The sequence below is a fragment of the Elgaria multicarinata genome, chromosome 6, assembly GCF_023053635.1.
Source record: "Elgaria multicarinata webbii isolate HBS135686 ecotype San Diego chromosome 6, rElgMul1.1.pri, whole genome shotgun sequence".
Taxonomy (NCBI): Eukaryota; Metazoa; Chordata; class Lepidosauria; order Squamata; family Anguidae; genus Elgaria; species Elgaria multicarinata.
The window spans coordinates 118,182,887-118,207,336 of NC_086176.1; the positions used below are offsets into that span (position 1 = coordinate 118,182,887).

The 24,450-nt window shown below is 42.1% G+C and overlaps 1 protein-coding gene across 2 annotated transcripts in view; it reads right to left on the reverse strand.

The window, feature by feature from the left end:
• UBAP2 (ubiquitin associated protein 2) overlaps nucleotides 1-22,064 on the reverse strand; it is a 132,678-nt gene extending 110,614 nt beyond the window's left edge. For both annotated transcript variants that reach the window (XM_063128313.1, XM_063128312.1), the window contains exon 1: nucleotides 21,979-22,064. The gene's annotated coding sequence lies outside the window, so the exon portion shown is untranslated. The remainder of the gene's footprint in view (nucleotides 1-21,978) is intronic.
• Nucleotides 22,065-24,450: the final 2,386 nt, after the last annotated feature.

Below are 24,450 nucleotides of genomic sequence, written 5' to 3' on the forward strand. Positions count from 1 at the left end.
GTCCCTTCCAACTCCATGATTTGGTTCACATTTAAGGATAAGCAATAGTTTAGTGTTACATGAGCAAGCCTTGGGCTCATGCAGTCTGCCCTCCACCTTCCCCACTACTTGTTCAGAACAAACCACAGTTTATTGATTCAACTGTAACGGCAAACTATTATTTGTGCTAAATAGGAAGTCAGGGAGGGAACTGGTGACAGTGAGGGAAGGAGAGAGCTCTCGTGCCCAAGGTTCACTCCCATAGTGCCAAGCATTTTCATGTGAATCAACAAAAAAGCTAGAACAGAAGACTCTCAAAACCAAACAAGTTTTCCCTCAGGCTGGGCTCTCAATGTCCTATCCCTATGAATCAAGAAGGGTAACAACATTCCTTGTCTCATGCAACCCAAACTTTACCACCCAGGGAACTGAAAATCAAAGAATGACTCTCCCAGGACATTTTGGGGAGCTCTTGATTGAATTTCTATTTTGAGTCAAAGTCCAAACCAGACCAAGTTAGATTTCAACCTAGTTAAACTACTAAGCACTCTGCTTTGAAATTCGTAAGTCAAGCCCACGGTACAGCGACCACAACCCCAATTGATAGGAAGTTACTTTCAAGAACAAGGTTCCTATAAACCTGGCAGTATACAAGGAACCAAAGAGGAATGACACAAGTTCAGGATACTGTACACTATTGCCAGATATCAGACACAAACATTCATGTGTGTAATTACCCATCCAATCTAGCCCAGCCTCTGCACTCTCCTGAACTTTCTACTAACTCTCCCCTCTGGAGTAAGTTCCAAATATTTCCCTAGAATAGCAGCAGAGAAGCCATACTTGCTATAAATAGCCAAGCTGAGGGCTCAGAAGTTAATCAAGAGATCACAAACGAACATGCTCCTAACGCTTCAGCCAAGAAGCGTGTCTGGCCCCAATGCATAAAAGTAATGGACAATGTTAGCTGCTTGAAAAGCAGAAGAACTAAAGACTTCCATCTGGATGAAACTCCCCCTACTCTTGACTGCTTTACACAAGGGCCGAAGGTACCACTTTTGAAGCAGTAAAGGAACTGCTGTCAAAATAAACAAGTTTGCATCTTGAATTTTATAAGTAATATTACAAAATATTACAATTAACTGAACGCTGTATGTTCAGAAATATATTCTAATACCCGACACACTTCGCTGGGAACTAAAAGACCCTGTTGCCAATGACTTAAAGAACAAAAGTTACTGCAGCAAGATTACTAATGCAAGGAAGATCAAAGGACAAATGTACACCAGAGCATGTGTACAGTATAAAAAGATTAAGGGGTTCAATCCTACGCACGTTTAGCCAGAAAAAGGTCCATGTGGCTAAAAGTGCTGGGAATTGTTGGACTTTTTTCTATCTAAACATGCATAGGATTGAACCCTAAACTGATTTAAGGAAACTTTGGATTTATTTTGTTTAGAGATATGACTCCGCGAAACTAATTGCTAGGAAACTGGTTTAAAACTATTTAGGTTTCTAGTGTGATTGCCACCAAAGACAATGGCCAGCTATATTTTATGCTGTCTGGGCTTTTATTGTTTACAAAGCTTTTGCTTGACATCTGTTTTTTTTCTAATTCACATTTTCTTATTTAGGTTGCCAGTAAACTAAGACTATTGGTAGCTGGGCATGACCTAGCAGATATCTCTTAGCCAATTCAATGTTCTACAATCTTCAGAGAAGACGTAAGACAAAATGGCTAAAATGGTATGAAAAATCACAATGGAAATTGCTAAATCAACGTAGCATGCATAATCATTTGCAAGTTACATACTCAGATTTCCAGCACTAGTATCAAACATTCCTCATCAGGAATGACCAATGCTTCCAGACACAAAATACGGGAAAGGTCTGGAGAGATGACACCAATTGATGCTTTCAGAAAATCAGTGTGCAGGAACTTTAAAATCTGGAGCAAGAATAGTAGAGAATCACTACAGAGAAGACTGATGCCATTCAGGATGTGAAGCAAACTTTGTAAACAAGCTATAAAAAACACTGAAGAGCAAGACTGCAAGCACAACTTTGAACAACTGCAGGATCTATATTATGGTCTCAGCAGGACTAGGATAGCCTCCAGCACTAAGTTTCAGTACATAGTAATGCTCTCTCAAGTATTCTATCTACATGCCAAACCACAAGGCCACGCAGAGGTGTGTTCTTGGTAGCTGCTGCTATATTTTGGGATTCTCTTCCCTAGAGGATTGGTCAAAACTCAACCACCTTTTCAGAATGATTTATTTATTTATTTATTTATTTATTACATTTCTATATCGCCCAATAGCCGAAGCTCTCTGGGCGGTTCACAAAAATGATGCGATATGCTTTTATTCAAACTGGGTTTTAAGGGCCAGGGAAATCGTAGGATAAATACTATACAGTTACTTGTCCCAAGACCCTGTGATGGGACTGGCTATTAGTCTGATCAATGGAAAAGATCACAGAAGACAATCCTCTTGACTACACTTTATCTTTGAGGAACCTGCATGAATTACTTCCATCCTCTTCTGCTGTATTTCAATATCAGCAAGAGTCATATTAGGGTGTCCAATGGGTCAAGTGGAGATCAGCAACGGTGAAGGTGATGTTACAAGATTTAGAGGCACAGAATTGTTACAGCACAATGGCTAAGAGCCTGAACTGCAAATCAGGCACATTCCCAATTCGAATTTTTCAGCTGTCTTAGGAAAACTACTATCTCAATCCTTACAGTAACCATGTAAGTTGCCTGACGAGTTATTGTATTCTCTTATTGTAGATGGAAGAAGGTGGAGGATCTAGGAATATATGCAAAGCAGTTTGAACATGCAAGGATACAAAACACTAAATATTTTTATTCCTCACCTTGCCCACATCACGAGGCAACGGATGTAAAATCGGATAGCATCAACGAAGCTTTCTACCCACAACATGACTCAGGCTGAACTTGCTTACAATAAAAGTTAAGCCCCCCATGTCTCATTTCTCTTTAATTTCAATCAGATGTTGTGTTGGAGTGTCCGCCTAGCTTTTCCTGCTGAATATCAAGGAGAAAGGAAATGTGTAGCGGATCCATTAAATTCCATCCCCTTCTCTCATTTATTAATGAATGTTCTTTTAGATTCTCCTTTCTACCTAATAAGCCCTTTCCCTCCTGCTCTTCCTCTAGGCTGCTATTAATAAACCCTTTTTCCTTTCTTCTGACTATAACTTCACTCTTGAAGTCTTAAATAATTATGCGTGCTTCCTGATTTCCATTTCCAATTCAATTCCATCGTCTACTTTTTCCAAGCACCCTTCAAAGAACTGTAGAAGATAAAGAATGTTGTTTCTCATGTTACATCCCAAACCTTTTCCATTATTTACATTTAAAGAAAAGAATCAAATGAGCTATCTGGAAGCCATATTCAATTTTTCAAGATTGCTGTTTGAAAGGAAGCCCCTACATAAAATACATCGTAGTAGTCTATCCTGGAAGTTATCAGAGCATGAATAACCAAAGCCAAGCTCTCTCTACCTAGAAAGGTAGAGCGCTTTGGCCATTGGGCGGTATAACAGTGTAATAAATAAATAAATATGGCTGCAGTTAGTGAAAAGCATGCCAGCTACTGAGTACCATTTGGGTGTCCAGGGACAAAGCTGGATCCAGGATTAGCCCAAAGCTGCATACCTAATACTTCAGGGGGAGTGCAATCTCATCCAAAACAGGTTGAACTCCATCTTCCTGCTTAGATGAACTATTAACAATACCTCCACCTTTTCTTTTTAAAAAATTTTTATATTTATTTATTACTACATGAAATACAAACCAACATAACAATTAACATACTAATACACCAAATTACTTGAATATACAATTGTTAACACATAATGCTTTATCATAACATAATCCAAAATAATTCAACAAATAACAAGTGCTCCCCCTTCCCTCCGGGATCATTCCTGTTTCCAAAATCTTAACACCTCTTCTGCTGGTGGTTTCCCACTTCCCTTAGAAAACACAAATATTAGGAACTGCTTCCAAATTTCACCTCCACCTTTACGGGCTTTGCTTTAGTTTATCATTCAGCTCAAAGACACTAAAAATCAAACATCTGCCCTCAGAAAAGAAGACTACACACAATGCTACATCCCCACATATCAAGTAGAACTCCCCAATACAGTATGCAACCACCATGATTTTTAGAAGTTTGAGCACCAAGGTAACCTGAGCAGTCCTGCTTTCTGCACACTGGTCAACAAAAGGAGATACTTAGGTAAAAATATAGTAACTGACACTTGGCCTGAACATCTTACTGATATTTCAAAATTGTTACGATACCGATACTTCCAGCACAAGTAATTCAACACACCAAGATTACTTGCAACCCTGTATGGTTCAAGCCATCATACTGATAGGACAGAATAGAGGATGTAGCACCCCCACACCCACACCCTTCAGATACTTGACACAGCCGCATACTGGAGTAGAGGGGATTTGTAATGTGAAAGTGGAACTTGCCACATGGGGGGGACGGGGGAGTTTTAGTAGCAGTGAAGAACATACATATGCTAGCAAAATGAAAACTACTTACTACTGTTTCAGAAATTCACCCAACACCATTTAAACTCTACAAGGGCTCTTTGCTTTCGCAACCAATGTTTGGAAACTATTTCAGAATTGCACACCCAACGGTTTTGTAGCACATAATCAGTTGTTCAATTCCTTTATTCCCATAAATAACAGCAGCAATTGTTTTCTTTCCTCTTTATTACCCATTGTTGAGGGCAGTTAAACCGGTGAATACAAGGGAGAGGGGCCTTTTTGTGGTGGGCCCTATGCTTCTGGAATGAATTGCCATCAAGGGTCTGTGAGAAACCATTTTTGCAGGCCTTTAGAAAAGCTCTGAAGACCCATTTGTTTTCTTTGGCGTGCTCTTAAGTTTTGGGTTTTTTAGTTGCAATTAGTATGGTACGAGCTGGATGTTTATGCTATTACTGGTGTTTATGAACTTTATACATTTCTTTTGCTATTATTGTAGTAGGTTTTTCATTAAGTCTCCTTGGGAGTGTTATTCCCTAAAAGACAGCCTAAAATATTTTAAAATAATATTTTGAGCTTAAAATTCTGACCTTTTCTATTTTTAATATTTACTATGGCCTAGATGGCACAGTGATGGTGAAACATCCCAATGCAACTTTAAACATCTTGGCTAACGGTAGGATCCATTCTGTGCTGATGGAGTTTGCAACGTTACAAATGCATGAAACCCAACCCCCAGAGAACTAATTCGTAGTCTTCTTAAGAGCTGAAGCCCAATAATCACTCCTGAGAAAATGTATGGCATCCTTTCTGAGCCTTGCCTCTAACCTCAGGCACTCTGAAATTCTGTACCAAAAAAATAATAATCCCTAAACGGAATAAATTAAACAAATCGCGAGAGGCAAGGTTTGCATGCTATTATTTGCCAACTATTGCTGTTTATACCTCTCCCCTCAAAATAACGAAATTCTCAAGCACACGTTGTTTTAAGGACATTTTTTTCCTTAGGAAGTTCCTTCCTCGGTTGTTTTTTTAAAAAACAAACAAAATGGGCACAATCCATTAGGAACTATTCCTGTACAAATGCTTTTAAAATGAGTGCACTCACAAAGATCCTGGTGCAAAATCTTCTTTACACTGCAGCGAACACTGGAGACATTCTTCCTCTTTTAGCAGATTTTTGTGTATGATTGTGTTGGAATAAGTGGGTCCTGACACTCCTAAAATTTTCGTTTGAAAATTTTAGCCTAAGGTTTACAGATACTTTACGATCACAAACCTGAGTTCATGACCATCCTGCTTTAAACAGACTACTGAATGAAGTATGCCAGTGAATACTTCTCAGTCTTACTACCACCCAGAGCTAAATGCAACACCTATAAAAAATAATTAGATCTCAAGTGCATCATCAAAAGATCCTGGGGCATGGATTGAAGATACATTTCTGTAAAGTGGTAGCTTACCTAACCAGTACCTGAATGAGAGACTGCCTGAGAACCCTATGCATGAGCGGAGATCTTTCATGGAAGAAAGCAAGACAGACATGTAGTAAGTTCAAATTAAGAGTTCACATGGAAGTTTCTCCTGCTAAAAGAGAATTACATTCATTCACACACACACACACACACACCCCTTTCTTGGGAAAAGGCTGATAAATATAAACCAAAGATTGAGCATAGAAGAACTCCAGAAAGAGACATTCCCCCAAATCCTGAAGTCAGCTTGATAAAATTTTCATTTTGCAGCAGACACTGAGGAATTCCTAGCCTCATTTATCAGACAGCCTCATGCAGTTTACTGGCAGAGTGGCAAGGGGTTTTAAGTTACAGTACTTGCTGGTAAGTCAAGGTGTCATCATAAATTAATTAACAAAGCACCTTCACGGTAAGTTTTAAATGGATGAAAGCACATTCACTTTTAAGAAGCACTGAAGGCATTAACAGGAACTTCCTCCAAGAAACCAGGTTGTAAATGCCAATTGTAAAAGGAAGCCTTGAGATTTTCCTTTTCCACCATCAGTGTGCCAATATATTCATAATGTCCAGAGCAGAAGATCAACTACTATACACCTTTCCTTCTCAATATATTTCCCTCTCAAGGCAGAGCTTACTGCCAAAGGGAACACAGGTGCACATTTTTGCACTGTCTACCTCCTAGGCCATTCAAAGAGACTCTGTTCCATACAGACCAGAACCACGATGTGGTATCAAAATGTCATAGAAAAAACAAGATCCAACCCATACAGCTCCAAGAGCTGAAAACACCCCAGATCATGGCTCTAAGGAAGCTGGCATTATGTCCTGCAATAGAGCCGGAGTTTGTAAGAACAATCCTATGAACTTCCAATAGTGGAGGATTGTGCCATTTATTTTAAGATTTTTATCTCACTCCATTTCAGTACCCAAATATCCATCAAAAAAGATAAAATACTCATTACTAAATGCCACTTAATAAGATATCCTTAGATTTTAAACACTCAAAACTTCAGATGCAGTGGCTTTACCAGCCTCTGAAAGCCATCTCAAACCAAAATCCTTACCCTAACTTCTCCACGCCCAATCTTCCTCACCAAGATTGAAGACTAATAACATTTACCTCCTTTGTTTTCTTCTTTTCCTGTCAGGATCCGATACAGAATGCAGTTAAGCCATAATTCTGGATTTGTGACATCATTTTGTTGTCACAATTATCGATGTAAGGTCAGCACTACAACTCCCTCTTCAGGACCCAAGATTACTAGTCAGGAAAAAAGCAGCCCTTCCAGGAAAGCATTTCCACCTAAGCCTATTATTGCTTGTTCACAGCTGAACTGCCAGTGAAGCATCTGTGGTAGAGTTCACACAGCAACACAAGTTACTTGGCAATACAATAGATTTCAAATGACACCAGCAGACATTGAAAAAGCTCCACACTGTGCCTGGGAACTTTATGTCTAAAAACACTGGGCTAAAAGAATTCCTGCCTTCTATAAAGGAGGGAGAAGGAGGAAACTCAACTACAAGGTCATACAGCAAGTGTGATTACTGGAACTGAAATTGAAACTGGTACCTTTCAGATGCGTTGGACTGCACCTCCCATTATCCCTGGCCTGCAGAGAACATCACGCTTTTCTGAGTTTGCCGTGTAAGACTGAAGCAGGCCTCTAATTAAGGAAAACTGAGTGCTTCAGCTTTAGAAGCTTGGGGAACACAGGCTGGAGAAAGTTGGATTAGTTCATTCGCTTACTCCCAGTACAGAGGCAGCAAGAAGATGACAGAAGGAATTAGCATTTTTAAGGTCATATTTGCATGTCTACAGACTTTATTTCAGAATAAGTGACTACAATCAAAACTGGTATACCAAAGTAGAATAGCATGCCAAAAGCATTTTAAAATATAGGTAGCATTTTGGAATTCATATGTAGTACACAAACATTCATTGTACAAGCGTTTCAGCGCAGTGATTAAATACCCAAAGCTGGCCAAAGAAAACGAAGACCAACTTCGCTAAGACAACGCCTGAACTCAAAGTTGTCTTAAGAACAGGGACAGGACCAAATTCTCATAACCATTCATTATGTTTCCAAAAGCAGTCTGCCCCCATAACTAAGATATGGTTCTCACTTCAAGTATAAAATGCATGCATGCTCCCTCAGAAGGATATTGTAGTATCCTTCTGAGGGGTCATCCCATGAAGCTGATTAGTGGGAGATCCAGAAGAAATAAAAGGAAGTACTTCTTCACACAGTGCAGAGTTAAATTATGGAACTCACTACAGGATGTAGTGATGGCCACCCATTTGGATGGTTTTAAAAGGGGGTTGGATCAATTCCTGGAGGCGAAGGCTATCAATGGCTACTAGCCCTGATGGTTGTATGTTATCTCCAGTATTCGAGGCAGTAAGCCTGGGTGCACCAGTTGCTGGGGAACATGGGTGGGAGGGTACTGTTGCACCATGTCCTGCCTTGTGGGTCCCTGGCCAATGGCTGGTTGGCCACTGTGTGAACAGAGTCCTGGACTAGATGGGCCCTTGGTATGATCCAGCCTCAGGGTACTTCTTATGTTCTTATGGGCAATAGTATCAAAATTGAGCATCAGAAGCTTCTCCCAAAGTTTATTACTTATCTCACCACAGTGGCTACTTTGTCTTCAGGAAGATTTCAAGATACCCATGTCTCATGAGGGAAGATCCTGCATAGTTTCAGTGTAGGAGTTGATGTTACTGGGTGAAATCTAAGTTTTTCTACTGATGGAACTGCTTCTGTCAGCAGAACCAGACCGGGAGGGGGGGGAAGAAATCCCCTCCCCTTTACAGCCCCGTGTGCATTCTCAAACTCTATTCTGGGATGTTTAGGAAACCTGCAGATCAGACATTCAGGGTGAGCAGGGGTCTGTAAGAGGTAGGAGAAAGGCCCATTGCATAAGTGGACTTATTTTATTTATTTATTTATAAGTGGACTTCTGCTCATGTGATGTTAGTCTGTTGTTGAAAAGGGTTCTATTGAGCTAGATGCTATTTTTATTTCTTATATTGTTGTGTTTAATTGTGTTTTAATGGTTCTGTTTTTATATTATATTTTAGTTAAGGTTTATTTTTTAATCTGTATTTTATTACTGTTAGTTGCCTTGAGCACCATTTCTGCCAGAGAGGAAGGATATAAAATAAACCTATCATATCACAACCCAGACATCCTATGTGTCATGTCTAACTTTACTGCCCTTGCTTTGGGAGAAGATGTTTCAGGTAATCAATCAGATTCAAAACTAGAAGATGCAGCGCCAGACACCAGCCAGCCTGGACCAGTGGGGGAGGAAGTTCTCACGGGCGATTCCCCAGCTGGGAGTCAGCCCTCTCCAGAGCTTATCTCCTCAAGGCCAAATCCTACACACTCAGTGGGAAGTGAGGTTTCTTCTGAGGGTGAGTGTCCCGACAAGCTAGCTGATGCTAGGGTCCGCCGGAAGCCAAAACGCACGGCACGAAAGGAAAGCGTGAGAAAGTCGGAGAGATTACGCCAGAACCTGCCACAGCACCAGGCGTTCTGAAGTTACAGGCATTTGAGAAGTAGCTTCTTGCCTAGATTGCATAGTTTTGCCTAGAGAGACTTTCCCAGAGGTTAGACTCTATTCAGGTAGAAGATATGTTTATTGCTTAATAAAAGCTTCGTGAATTACTTAGCAAGCCTCGTCATTTGCCTCCCATCGAAAGCAGGAGCACTCTGAGAAACACGACACTATATAGCCTCTGTATGGAAGCCACTGCATTTCATGTCCTACTTGTGGCTTTCCCACAGGCCACTGATTGAATGTGTGAACAGAACGTTGACTTAAATAAGCCTTCGTCTGATACAGCATGACTGTTCTTATATTCTTAATGAACCACTGCATAGCACACACCAATCAGCAAAATGATACCTTCAAGAAGTTATCACAGTCTGCCAGACAAGGACAGAGGAAAAGGCAACTTCCTGGCTATTACCTTGCCTGTACATCCAGACACAGCAGGAGAAACCTTGGGATTTAAGGAACATGGCAAAGTGCTCCTACCGAAAAAAAACAAGTGACCCACTCCTTTGAGACTCTCAAATCATTCTTTCAGCCTTGATGTATGTATGTGTTCATTCCTGATCTACTACTAAAATTCATATTTTAAAAAATTAAAGTCTAATCTAAGTTGAATCTAGCTTAGCAGGCATATTCTAAATGATCATGTGGACAGATATGGTCGATTATACTAGAACCGTGAGCTTGTCAGGTGCAAACCATTTCATTATTCCTTCCCAAAGGCCCCAAGTTCCCAGCATGACTTATGTATAAGTATCACCATTGATTTATGCAGGAAGATCCATTCACAACTGCTTTCAGAATCCTAGTAATTAGATCTGCAGATTTAACATTTACTCCACACCATAAAACTCTTGAAGCAAAAAGCATAAACGTAGAACAAAAACAGGAGATGCAAAAGTGAGCAACTGCTTCTCTTCATGGCAGCCTTAATCCTAAACTGCAACATGAGGTTGTAAAAGGGATGATGGTTTAGAAGTGCATTAATTATTTTTTGCCATCTCTGTAGGGTGGGTTCCTGCCTTGAGCAGGGGGTTGGACTCGATGGCCTCGTAGGCCCCTTCCAACTCTGCTATTCTATGATTTCTGAGGCAGAACCTCAGGCCCAGGGGACCAGTCCAACCCTCCTGGGTTCACCACACTGCCAGGGCCCCACCCACAAATCACTTGGTAGTTTCCAGACTTTTATGAAGCTTTTCCCCCCATTCTACAAGGTTGAAATGCCTCTCCTCACGCGTACGTGTGGGTAGTCATTTAAGCTAAAATTTGCTGGCATGTTTTGGTATTTTGGCTTTGCCTTTTTTGCCTTTACCTCCACAACCACCACCCCTGAAAATTTCTCTGAAAAGGAATTCAGCCTTTAGGCTAAACGTGTTTCTTCACCCATCTTACACACACCATAACTGCATGGTTTTACTGGTGTTTTCACATGTCCACATTTTTTGAAACTTAGCCTAGTGGCCCCTTAATTGTTTAAGGATATCTCTGATTCCCAACATCAAACTTTCTTCCGTGCCTCCAACTACATACTTCTGGAGCTTATATTTTAAAGTTTAACTTTTACAATGTTCAGCCAATTCTCATTTGGAATTACTTCAGTGGTGTTATTTAAAGGCCAGTTTTGACAAAGGATAACTGCATGTTTTCTCAACAATAGATCAAACAAAGCATGATCCAAATGCATATGTATAGAAACGACTGCCATACATTTTTCACATTACTACTTTCCATGAAACTTAAAGTGTTACACCAGAAAAGGCCCCTCAGCCCCAAAAGGAGTCAAACCAAACCTGAGCTGAAAACTGGAATGAACCTTTATTTATCCCTTAAATGTGAACAGAATCTTCTCATTAGGAACTATGCACAGAGGTTAAAAAAAACAACACCCACACACACCAAATAGGTTAATCAAACTTTGACTAGAAAAACCCTGATTGTGGTCATATGAACATAACCAGAATGAGTTGTGAACACAATAATAAACCCAGTATCTGGGGGGAATTTTATCCATGTTGGGTTTGTTGAGACTTCTGTGTCCTCCAGTGCTCAAGGACTGGCAAGAAGAAGGCAGAATACCAATCTACTACTCAACAGCTCCAACTCATATGCAGGTTCAGTCCTCAACAACTTCAATTAGAAGATTAGGTAACAGGCCTAGACAATACAGCTGCCTGAGTCATAGAGCTGCTGCCAGACAGAGGAGATAAAACTGGTCTACTGGTCTGACTCAATATAAGGCACATGCTCAATGGCACAATATCCTTCTATGTTGTTTTTTAAAAAATGTGGGTTGTGAACAAGCCAGACCACTCCTGCTGCAAGTGGGAGCAGCAAAACAACCCACAGACCTTCAGTCCACCACTGCCCACAGCAGAAGAAGTTAGGCTTCTTTAAAAAAAATTGAATTGTGAGTTATGACATGCAACCCGGGGGAATGTATAACGGACTCAACTTAAGCAGCAAGGTGGCAAATGGGGACATGACAATCATTTCCATTCAGTACAGAATATCTCTTGCATCTTAGCATGTTTCAGTAGTTCTGACTTCATAGTTCTTTATATATATAAAAAACAGCTTCTTTGTACACATCTTGCTTCTATAAGAAGCTAGTACAGGAGCTCTGCCTCCCAGCAGCCAAAGCACTGAGACATAGCTCCAAGAGAGGAAAGAAGGAATCTGGTGGTAGCAAAAGGGTGGATGGTGCATGTAACTGAGCAGATAATAGATTTTGTTATGCCCCACCCGCCCTCCAAACTTCATACAAACTACCCTACCCTGTGCCTGTTTACCCTACCCAGTGCCTGTTTGCATTCTCTTCCCCTCCTTATTGCTTTACTATGATTTTATTAGAATGTAAGCCTATGCAGCAGGGTCTTGCTATTTACTGTTTTACTCTGTACAGCACCATGTACATTGATGGTGCTATATAAATAAATAATAATAATAATATTTTGATCAGTCATAATACATCTTTCAGCAAACTGAAATAATTCAAGATTAATTCAAGATTGTATTAGGGCTCCTTGTAGCTTTAAGGATTGTAATGGGAATAATATCTACAATTTCCCAACTTAAACCAAATCCACTCATTTATTTATTACAGTTCTATATCATCCAAGAGCAGAAGCTCTCTACGCGGCTCACAAGTTAACCAAATCTATACTGGTCTTTAAGCAAACCAAGCTAAACAATTTATGGACCAGAAAATCTAGTAGTGTTTTCTAACTTACATACACACATGAGTACAGCTTTAATCTTCACATTTGGGTGGAACTGAATCTATAAGTCACATGAATTCAAATCAATATTTACAACAGTAATTGTAGAACAGAACCATTGCTAGCAATTCTCTTAAAGTACAGAGAAGTCTGGATAGCATGTTAACATTTCAAACCACCAATAAGAGTTCAGCTTCCTCTAGTGTTACAGGATTTAAGTATCTACAGCCAAACAAGTTAAGGGAGGAGGTGAGAAATAATGTGCTTAAAAAATAAAAATAAAAATAAAAAAAGAGTTCCAAAGCAGTACATGAGGTACTGGTTCCTCTCTATTCGGCCCTGGTTAGGGCTCATCTAGAGTATTGTGTCCAGTTCCGGGCTCCACAATTCAATTGTTGTAAACCGCCCAGAGAGCTTCGGCTGTGGGGTGGTATATAAATGTAATAAAATAAATAAATAAATAAATAAATAAATAAATAAATAAATAAGAAGGACGCAGACAAGCTGGAGCGTGTTCAGAGGAAGGCAACCAGGATGATCAGGGGTCTGGAAAGAAAGCCCTATGAAGAGAGACTGAAAGAACTGGGCATGTTTAGCCTGGAGAAGAGAAGATTGAGGGGAGACATGATAGCACTCTTCAAATACTTAAAAGGTTTTCACACAGAGGAGGGCCAGGATCTCTTCTTGATCCTCCCAGAGTGCAGGACACAGAAAAACGGGCTCAAGTTAAAGGAAACCAGATTCCAGCTGGACATCAGGAAAAACTTCCTGACTGTTACAGCAGTATGACAATGGAATCAGTTACCTAGGGAGGTTGTGGGCTCTCCCACACTGGAGGCCTTCAAGAGGCAGCTGGACAACCATCTGTCAGGGATGCTTTAGGATGGATTCCTGCATTGAGCAGGGGGTTGGACTCGATGGCCTTGTAGGCCCCTTCCAACTCTGCGATTCTATGATTCATTAAGGAACAGCTCCATCTTATTTGATAATATTCATTTAGTCTATACGCATTAAGCCACAGAAGGATCTAGGTAGGGGTTCTATGGCAAACTAGCACTTCTCCTTAGGTAACCTTGTAACGTTGAACCGAATAACATTTTCACAGAGAAATGCTGTTGTGGAACTGCATTAATAGGGATTTTCTGTTTTATACAGCTGGCAGAGAGCAACAGCCATTCCTGTAGATAAGCTAATCTTAACACCAATTGTCTAAAGAACTAGGAGACCTTTCCGTCATCATGTCAAGTCAAGTCATTTCGTCAAGTCAAGCAGAAAAAATATTTTTGTCAAAGCCAAATATGGCCAAATCCATTTGGTATTCGTATCCCCAAAATACCAATAAAAACTGCATACACAACATGATTTAACACAGAGACCAGCATCAACACTTTAAAAAATAAACCATAGGGGGGGAAAATCCTGCCCTTTCTCAAAAAATAGAATGGCTTTTTTTTTAAAGCCTAAGGAAAGATCAAAGCTCCTTCAGCAGTCAGAAAACACTCTGGTGATTTTAATGCAAGCTGTTCCGCTTAACCAGGTTAACAGCTCCTCCACCTACTTTATTACAAGACTGAAGTTGTAAGGAAGAAAGGGGGGGATCTGTCCAGTTTTCCTCAAAACATTTCTTACAGTCTTGGTTGGAGTGGTGGTGATAAAAAATAGGAAATCCCAAAAGTGCAAACAAGCAGAACTCCTCTAAGTACAAAGTGGCAGTAATGAAGATACAATCAAAGCAAAACACAATAGGCCTGTTCAGGCGACATCCTAAGCCATGGCCATTAACCCATTTGCAAGTGATTAGTGAGCGTGTTTAAACCAATGCGGTTATATAGCTACCGTGGTTAGAAATGGTTCAAACGACACGCTGAGCCATGTTTAGCTCAAAATGCTTAACCACCATGGCTTAGCATGTCTTCTGAACAGGGTTGATATAAGTACACGCAACACTGTCGATATTCATGTACAAAGGGTAGTGAGAAAGTGAAGAAGTTATAGGTTATATAGGGTTATGTCCAGGGTTGCACCAAATACCCTTCAATGGAGGCAATTTTAGTGGAGATATATTTCGCAAAATTGCATTTTGATTAGGTAAATATTTATATATGTATTTCCAATCCTGCTCGGTGCTGCTTTTTTTCAAGCAGGCTGCTCCTTCTCATCTCTCAAATCATATTGCTTCGGCTGATACGCCAGCTGCGCCCCTTCTTAGAGTCAGAAGACCTAAAGACAGTAGTGCACGCGCTGGTAACCTCAAGGCTTGACTTCTGCAATGCGCTCTACATAGGGCTACCATTGTACCTAGTTCGGAAACTTCAACTAGTTCAAAATATGGCAGCCAGGTTGGTCACTGGTACATCTAGGGGTAAGCATATTACCCCAACATTAAAATCACTCCACTGGCTGCCAATTAGTTTCTGGGCAAAGTACAAAGTGTTGGTCATTACCTTTAAAGCCCTAAATGGTTTGGGTCCAGGTTACCTGTGGGATTGCCTTTTCCCATATAGTCCGCCCTGCACACTCAGGTCCTCTGGGGTGAACTTACTTCAGTCAGCTAAAACTAGGCTGACATCAGTTTCCCAGAGGACTTTTTCTTCTGTCGCCCCCAGATTGTGGAATGGCCTGCCGGAGGAGATTCGTAAAAGTAACTCTCTGTGCGATTTTAAGGCAGCCTTAATGACTAGCCTTTTCCGGCAGGCCTATCCAGATCAATGTAAAAATCAAGAATTTTAAAGATGTATTGATTCCTGTGCTAATGTTGTTCCCCGCCTCGATCCAAAGGGAGAGGCGGATAAGAAATAAAATAATAATAATAATAATAATTATTATTATTATTATTATGGCTCAAACTGCAATCCATGAGCTCCATTCCACTGGTCTACTGAAAGACTGCAAGTAGACCTGCGCTTGGCCCTGCACCGTTTATTTTTAATGATTATTTATTTACAACATGTAGATACAACTCCAGATCTAGACAGATACCAGAGCGGTGAACAATAAAAGATACAAAATAGGATAAAAGAATAAAACACCATGTTAAAATGATTACTATTTTTTAAAAAAAGAAGCTGAATTCCAATAAAACTGTGGCCGGTCGGTCAAAGAAGGCTTCCTGAAATAAAGATGTTTCCAGGAGGTGCCAGAAACAGCACAATGTTGGCGCCTGTCTGATCTCCGAAGGCAGGGAATTCCATAGACAGGAGCCCACCACCCTGAAGGCTCTTCTTCAGTTGGACTCCAATCAAGCCAAAGGTCCATGTGGAAAGATCAGGAATGTGATCTCAGCAACTGGGCAGGTTGGTAAAAGAGAAAGTGCTCTCTCAGGCCATTTTGACTATGGAGTGATCATCAAACAGGCTAACATGACCCTGGTCTAGACCATATGATTTTTGTAACACAGCACTAGTGAAGTCCCTAAAAAAATTACCACTTAAAGGAGGTCTTCTTAGCAGTGTGGCTTAAAGCCCATAATTTTCATAATACAGCACTGGTTTTGACAATGCTGCCCAAGCTGAAGAAAAAAAATATTAAGTATGAGTTATGCGCTTTGATTTGTAGAGATTTTTTTTTTATTAACTGGTCTGCTGAGACCTCCAGCAATTTTAAAGTGCTCTGCAGGGGGAAAGTATTTGAGAACTGCTAATATAGGCAATCTAAGCTAATCTAGAGCAGGATACAATGACAGTCAATCACTCAGGTCAAGTGAAGTCAACTGAGAGCACGAATTCAGGGCAATGTATGAATAAGCAAGTATTTTCCCAAGGTGTGCCAAAATGATGTCCAAAAAGGACAAGTGTTTTTAAAAGTTGCTGGAAACACTGGCAAAAAATAGAGCCCTAATTATGTCTTGGTCCTATAACTTAATTTCTATATGTAATTTCTATATGTAAGAATTTTAAAACATTTGTGTTTCTCCCTTTAAAAGAAAAAAAGTCTCATTGCCACTCCATAGTATGAATAATTATAACTGGGGCTTATCTGTACTCTTAATATTACTAAGAAAGATTTTTTAAAAAATGTATCTTGGAGGATCATACTTCTGGAGAACTGAGAAGAGCTTCTTGAAGAAGTGGAAGTTCAGGCCAAAGGTAATTTGCCAACATTAGTTTCCCAAAGTTTCCCTGTGGTCCAGTTCTTCTCCTGTTATCTTAAGTGTTACTTGCAAAGTCTCTGCATCTTGTCCTTCCTACAATTAATATCTAGGACTACTCGGAATATTACATAGGACTACTCGGAATATTACATGCTCAGCATCAGGATTTCTCTCTCAGCAAGGACAAACAAACACACAAAACCAAGCAGCTTAAAAGGTATTAAGAACTAAAACTAAGTATAGAGCAATGCAATAGGGTTAACTATGACAAGAAGTACCAAAAATGGTATAAACATTGCTATTGTTTCAGTGATGGGGTTTGAAAAAGCAGAGGCACTGAATAGCAATATGTCTGTGACAATCAGAATGATGAGTATGACCACAGTATGAGAAACATAAGCAGGCTACTGTAGGTCACATCTAGAGTCCCTAAAACAAGGCTCACTACCAGTTGAATTTCAGCCTAGAAGCATGCAGTGACAGGTTATTCTAGAATAACCAACTTTTGTTTCTCATAAGTAGCATCAAACTATTAATCATCTCTCCCTATTATATTTGTAAAGTGGGACACTCATATACAGGACTCGGAGTAGCATGGTAGCAGAATACCTACCCCCCACCCCCGCCAACACTACTCAAAACTGGCAGGGGAATAGGGACCTCTCCAACTGAATTCAGTTCCCTCCTCCCCCAAAAGCAGGACCCTTCAGCAATAGCAAGGTGAACTGCCCCTTTGCCACATAAAAGGATCAGGAGGGTTGAAAACTGAGCTTGAAGAACGCATCTGACCTCAGAGCCCAATTTTCGCTCTTGCCTTCAGGTTCCTAGTTGCACTTTAGTATATTAATTCAAACCTATCACAGGAAACTCCATTTAAATCTAGGTGTTTAACATATCATACAAGCTCAGACTCTGGCAAACCTGCCAAAACAGATGTTTGAGATCCAGAGAGGCCACAGAGAACACGCTTCCAAGTGCAGATTTCAATACTCTAGCATTTGACAAACAATGTATACAACTTTCGCACAGCGTCTCTGGTATACAGATATGTAGGAGGCTGCCTAGCAATGCAGCTAAACCTATATGGACAGATGCCAGCAAAGGCAGTAACAAAAAACTTTAAAGCAGCCACTGTACAAGTTTGCTGCAAAAAAAATTTAAAATCCAGCCTGCTTCTTTCCACGATGTCCTGTTTTATTAAGACAACACATTTGGTAGCCTACAATTTTTCTACTTTGGGTAGAAAACACTTTTTAAATGCTAACTAAAATCCATTTAAAGACATTTAAAGACTGTTACTTTCTACTGTTAGCTTTTCCCTACCCTGTGCCTGCTTACCCTACCCTGTACCTGTTTGCATTCTCTTCCCCTCCTTATTGTTTTACTATGATTTTATTAGATTGTAAGCCTATGCGGCAGGGTCTTGCTATTTACTGTTTTACTCTGTACAGCACCATGTACATTGATAGTGCTATATAAATAAATAATAATAATAATAACATAAAAACAACTCAGAACATATTTACTTATAACTCAAGTGGAAAGGGCAAAAAGAGCTCAACCTGAATTCTTGGCTTTTACCCAACTTCTAGCAAGAGTATGTTTAAAGAGTATTTTCCATATATAATTGTGAAACCTGCCAAGTACAGAAAAGCCAATTCACAGCTTAAGTCAAAATTCACAAATATCTGGTGGGATGGAAAACATAAGAGACATTCTCTTCCCCCAGGCTGTATATTAACATGTGTTTACAATGATTAACATAACACCTCCACATAACACATTTGGAGCACAAAAGGTGTTATGTTAATCCAGCACTGTAAGCAGATTTAGCACTGCTGGTGTATATATTTCACAAAAAACTAAAGGCATCAGATAACTGTTTGATCTGCCACTTAAATACAATGCTGGGTTGTTAGTTGTTCAAACACAAAATCCAGGGAAACATGTGACATGACCTAAGGAACTAAAATATTCCTTAGCTAAAATATTCAATAGCTGCTAAAATATTGCTTTAGGGTGGATCCTTGCATTTAGCAGGGGGTTGGACTTGATGGCCTTATAGGCCCCTTCCAATATTAGGACTGCAATCCTATGCTCACTTAACTGGGAGTAACCTCAATAGTACATAGTTTTTTGGGGGGTGTCCCTGAGTAAGCATGCATAGGATTGCACTGTAGAGCAACTAACTGTTTATTATGTCATTTCAGACAGGAAAGGTTGCTTTTCTCTCAATCTTCTTACAGGAAAGGTTGCTTTTCTCTCAATCTTCTTAGATCTTCCTCCTTTTTCCCCTAGTCTCAAATCCAGTTCGTATTTGGGGGTGGGGGGAGACAGGGGCGGAGAAGAGTGCTGTTCCAAACCCAGGGCAGGTCTTTCATTTTTGCAGCCAAAGCCAACCAAAAAACTATTCTCTCAGTTGTACTATTTTATTATAATTCTTTTAACATTTACTCAAATTAACGCATTAGAGAATGGAAGATTGGTGTGTCTTAGACACCAAGAGGGCAGGACACGTTTCCCAAGCCAGAAGTCACTTACAAGAAACCAAGTTAACAACCAGGAAATTCACAACACAAAAGGTACTGGTTTCACTTTTTTCAAGATCATCCATTCCTTTATGATGGCAGAGGCCTATTTTCCTGCAAACATACCCAAGACAGCTGTTATATACAGTTCAATACTTAATACTACTTCTCAAACTTCCTACACTCAGCTAAATCCCAGAGCTCTTTGCAATAAAATCTGAAATAGAAGATGACTCTTTTCAACTTCCAACACTTTTTAGAACTGGGTCACTATTGTTGCTGCAATTCCCTTCACAACAGGCAATGCAAGACAGCATATTTTGTTTGTTTGCTTTAAGTGACTAACCCCAAGACTGCAACCCTGCCCAGCTTCCATTTCCTCCCCAGGCCCAAACTTCAATGACACACAACAGAGACAAGCTATAGAGATAGCTAACACTGTTCACAGTTCCCGTCCTCAAGTAACCTCCTGTGGCTTAGGTGGTGCCATTGTTTACAGACTCTTCTGGTACCAGTGATTCTTTCAACTCTCCAAAAGGAGCATTTTGTGGATAAAAACACACCCTCCAGCTTGTCTGAGAAAGAGGCCACAGAAACATTCCCTAGTGAAGACCCCTGCATGCAGCTATGGGATCATACAACCCAAAACAGATGCCCATCACCGGAATTGACTGCGAGAGTGGGGAGGAGAGAAACTCAAGTACCAGGAGACCCTGTTCTCAGCAGATACCCAATGGGAGGGGTGGGAGACAGATTGGCAACTGTTACTACTGGGAAGAGAGCCAATGCTAGTAGCAGCACAGAGCGGCACCAATCCAGGGAAAGGGATCACCATCTTCCCAAAATAAAACTAGGCTCAGAGGAAGGGAAGCTGGCTATACTGCCTAGCGCAGCCACCTCCTCACACCCTGGTGCCCTCCAGACGTCTCGGACGACAACTCCTATCATTCCCAAGCACTGGTCATGCTGGCTGAGGCTGATGGGAGTTATAGTCACAGGCATTTGGAGGGTACCAGGTTGGGGAAGGCTGACCTAGCGTAATAGCTACACCGAGAGGGTGCAACATAGCTCCAAGGCCCAGTAGGTTCTTCAGCAGACAGCCCTTATTCCTGAAACAGGGACGGGTGAAAATCAGATTTTGTAAACTTTTCATTTCCATCTCTCTATCTCTGAAAAAACACACCAAACAAACCAACAAACCCAATGGGAGTTGCGGCATGTTCACTTTCCTCATAATTGTGAACATGACGAAGCATTGGGGTGGGTGCTGGGTGGGGGCATTTTGTAAACTTATCCTGTCCGTCAGGGGTGAATGTGGAAGACTCATAACCCCTTTTCCACCTTCAATCCCAGGTTGAACAAGGTAAACCACTCCAACTGCCTTCCTTCGCATTTTATTTACTTCACTTTGGGGGAGTGGGGGGGAGGGAAAGTAGGGGGAAGAGATGAAACTGGGGGGAGTTTGTGTGTATGTGTGCGTGGGGGGGGGTGTCAACTCGACTTTCTCCTACACACTCAGGATTTCCTAAAATACGAAGGCATTTTACGTGCTTATCGTCATTTTCCTCACTGCCCTCGGAAGCCCAACGTGTCCCCACCCCACCCCCGACAGCCTCCAGAAGGCGTTGTGGCCATGCCTCCCCCCCCCAGCACTTGAGAAGGGGGAGGGGGTGTATTTGTGTGTGGTGTGGGGGGTACTCCCCCTCCCCCCTTTAAAGGAAGGGGGTGAACGGAAGCCCTAACCCCCCCTACACCCCTCAGAGTGGTGCCCTTCCCTCCCCCCCTTCAAAAGAAAAGGAGAGGGGGAGGGACGGGAGCCGCCACCCCCACCCCCAGTGTGAGGGAAGGTCCGACTTGGAGGTGGAGGGAGGGGCTGTGGGGTCCCTCATGAAAGGGGGGAGGAACAGAGTTGAACCCTACACCCCCACAGCACTTGAGAAGGGGGAGGGGGTGTACACCCCACACAAATACACCCCCTCCCCTTTCTCAAGTGCTGTGGGGGGTGTAGAGTTTAACTCTGTCCCTCCCCCCTTTCCACGAAGGCGTTGTGGCCATGCCTCCCCCCCACAGCACTTGAGAAGGGGGAGGGGGTGTACACCCCCACACACCCCACACAAATACACCCCCTCCCCCTTCTGAAGTGCTGGGGGGGTGTAGGGTTCTCAAGTGCTGGGGGGGTGTAGGGTTCAACTCTGTCCCTCCCCCCTTTATGGGGGACACCACAGCCCCTCCCCCCACCTCCAAGTCAGACCTTCCCTCACACACACACACGGAGGGGGGGCGGCTCCCGTCCGTCCCCCTCTCCTTTTCTTTTGAAGGGGGGAAGAGAGGGAAGGGCACCACTCTGAGGGGTGGGGGGGGCGTTAAGGCTCCAGTTCGCCCCCCTCCTTTAAAGGGGGGAGGGGGAGTCTCCAGGCCCCCCTCCCCCAGTGACCCTGAGAGGACGGAGGGCTGAGGCGAGCCCGTGCGTAGGTCGAGGTGTGCGCCTCCGCGCCCCCCTCCACGAAGCCGGTGAGAGACCCCACCATTTTCTTTCCCTTTCCCCCCCACCCCCCTACCCCCGCCTCGGTCGCGCGCTCGTTACCTGCCCAATGTGCTCACAAAGCGGCGGTGGCAGCGGCGGCAGCGGCGCCCACCACTGTCACGTGACTCCTCTCCTCTGCCCTCCCCCTGCACACACACACACTCACACTCTCTCTCTCACTCTCTCTCCCTTGCGGCCGCAGAGCCCCGCCCTCGCCACGTGACCAACAGGAGGAGGCGGTGCCTCAGACGGAAAAGACCCGGAGCGCGCGCGAGTGCGTAACACCCTCACGGATTCACGCCTGCGCAACGCAGGAGGCAGCGCGCTCCCCCACCCCACCGGCCTTTCTCTCCTCCCACGTGACCCTGACGAGAACGAAAGGGGGCGGGGACTCCCAGCGATGTCGCGCTCCGGCGCTTGCTGGTTTACCTCAGAAACAAGGAGCGGGCTTCGTCCTTTGGCACGCGACATCCCTACCGCCTTCCGGTTACAGTTGGGGCAGTGACGACATCACGATGCGCTGATACGTCTCTGTGCAAAGGGGGCGTGGCGGAGTTGAGAGGGGAGGGGTCATTGCGGGCTGTGGAATTATTATTATTATTATTATTATTTATATAGCGCCATCCATTTTCATGGTGCTATATATTGTTTAATTACTATATTGTTTAAACAAACTTTTATATTGTTTAATTACTATATTGTTTAAACAAGCTTTTATATTGTTTAATTATTATACTGTATTAAACAAACTTTTATATTGTATTTTATATTATGGTTTTATACTGTTGTTTTATACTTTGAATGGTTTTAGTTTTTGTGAACCGCCCAGAGAGCTCCAGCTATTGGGAGGTATCGAAATGTAATAAATAAATAAATAAATAAAATATATTGGTTAATTATTGTTTAATTATGGAATTATTATTTAATTGTGGAATTATTGTTTAGCGAGGCAGGAAGCGTTATTGCTGCTCATTGTTGCTACGTGAAAATTACAGGGTTTTTTTACTATATATACACACACACACACACACACATATTATATATTAATAATGATTTCTTACTCAGAACTGAATCATTGAATAAGACACTTAAGTATCATAAGAACATAGAATCATAGAATAGCAGAGTTGGAAGGGGCCTACAAGGTCATCGAGTCCAGCCCCCTGCTCAATGCTGGATCAGACCAAGGGTCCATCCGTTGGGAAAGGTGCCCAGCTCTGAACCAGAGTCGCTACGGTAGCTGCTAACGAAATGTTGCAAAATGACTAAGAGAAACCATTCTTCAGATAAGCAAAATCAAGTGAATGTTCTCTTAAAGCACATTCAGTACCTATCTCTATGGGTTGATGCTTGCCAAAAGAACAGGCCATGTATTCTCTTTTCAGCTGGAAATTTCCTGTTGTTTAGTGTCTACATATGTGACACCAAAGAAGATAGTGTATAAAACCTAGCTACCTCCCTTGCAAGGTAAACACATGTTTTTGGAGCAATTAGCTCTTGGGTCTCTTTATTCTGCAGAATAAACATTGTTTGACCCATACTTCATCTCCTCTCCTCGTCGAGTGCTGAATTGGACTTGGTACACCAGGGAACGAGCAATTTTTGCAACACCTCTAGTCCAGCACTCTGTTCACACAGTGGCCAACCAGCCATCGGCCAGGGATGAACAAGCAGAACATGGTGCCACAGCACCCTCCCACCATGTTCCCCAGCAACTGGTGCACACAGGCTTACTGCCTGAAATACTGGAGATGGCAACAGCCATCAGGGCTAGTAGCCATTGATAGCCTTCGCCTCCAGGAACTGATCCAACCCCCCTTTTAAAGGCCTCCAATTTGGTGGCCATCACTACATCTTGTGGCCGTAATTTAACGATGTGCTGTGTGAGGAAGTCCTTTTAACTGTCCTGGATGTCCCACCAATCAGCTTCATGGGGTGACCACTTTGGGTTCTAGCATTTTGCCAACAGTGCTCTCCCGCAAAATGATGTGGTTCAAGCATTAGATTAGTTGTTTCATGTCAGAATGTTTAATGATCCTCCCAAAGCGGTTATTACAACTCTAGCAACACTAATCCTTGGTTACTTTACAATCAATGGAGAGCGCTACCCATGACTCCATGGTATAGCAATGGACAGGTAGTAGGCTCTCCCACACTAGAGGCCTTCAAGATGCAGCTCAACAGCTATCTTTCAGGTATGCTTTAAGGTGGATTGAGCAATGGGTTGGACTCGATGGCCTTATGGGCCCCTTCCAACTCTATGATTCTGTGATTCTGTTCACATGGTTCCTGCAAATCTATTCAAGGGAAAACTTGGAACAAATCCCGAAAGAGCATAGTGACAACCCACTTACATGGCAGCAGTACACTGATGACATAATTGTGGCCACAATGAAGGGCAAGGAAAACTTAGAACTATTTAAATTTTACAACAATGCTATACATCCCACAATCATTTTCATTTAGCAGCAGCACTGAAAATCTGCACAACCCTTTCCTTGATGTCCTCCTCACCATTCAGAACAACACAAT